The sequence below is a fragment of the Delphinapterus leucas genome, chromosome 4, assembly GCF_059928025.1.
Source record: "Delphinapterus leucas isolate spDelLeu-1000000601 "Yukka" chromosome 4, BTC_Dleu_Yukka2, whole genome shotgun sequence".
Classification (NCBI taxonomy): Eukaryota; Metazoa; Chordata; class Mammalia; order Artiodactyla; family Monodontidae; genus Delphinapterus; species Delphinapterus leucas.
The window spans coordinates 57,342,148-57,343,139 of NC_143132.1; positions in this window are offsets into that span (position 1 = coordinate 57,342,148).

Genomic DNA, 992 nt, shown 5'->3' on the forward strand with positions numbered 1-992 from the left:
AACACGGGGATATTTAATGGAAATATTTTTCATGACAAATCAAAGAGAAATGTTTTTATTATAGCACTGAAGGTATTTCTCTGTAAACACAGATTTAAATAAGTGACATATAAAACATTTGTACAATATCAAAGTTTAATTGGCAAAAGTGTTTTTTTTTTTTTTTTGGTCTGAATTGCTCACAAATGACAAAGCTTTGGCAAAGATAGCAGATCATGGCAAGAAAATGCCAATTGAATATTTGCATTTCTCTCTCATAATCTTAAAGTTTAGAGAAATGACCTCTAACATCTTTTTACTTCAAAATACAAATGATAAATTTGCACTTACTTATACATTTTACTGAGAAAGTGCATTTTTTCCTAATCTCTTTTCATTTATCCATCATGTACTCTTATAAGTCAAGAGACTAGGAAAAAAGTGAATGTAGATTCATATAAGTGCTTATACCCAAGAATCATAATAAATTATTCAAGGAGTAAAATAAAACACATTTAAAGGAATAAGAAAATATAAACAGAAATTATGACCAGTGGCATTAATCCAATTGAGCCATGAGACCTCAGGGAAGTAGCTTAAACCAGCCTTAATTTTGTCAGTTAAAAATTGAGAGGATTGGACCACATAATAGCAGTTCCTTTGAGCTCATTTCTGCTTAAATTAGTTCGGGTCTATTTCTCTTGGTTGCAACCAAGAATTCTGAGTGATTCAACCTCCCATCTACTTGCTTCCTCCTTCTGTTCAAACTCTGATTTTATTAACCTTCTTGTATATATGTCCTTTGTTATGGGCTGTTTCAAAATCATTGAGTAAGAGGTGGGATGTGACTAAAATACAGTATACCACAATGGCTCTACCAAACCTCCCTTATTTTGCTGAAGACATTTTGTCTCCTAGAAACTTCTCTTGCTTCAAATACTTACTTATATATGTTCAATTCAGTTTCCACATGGCATTATGTCTTCTGTTCCATAGTCATCATAATCTGAATA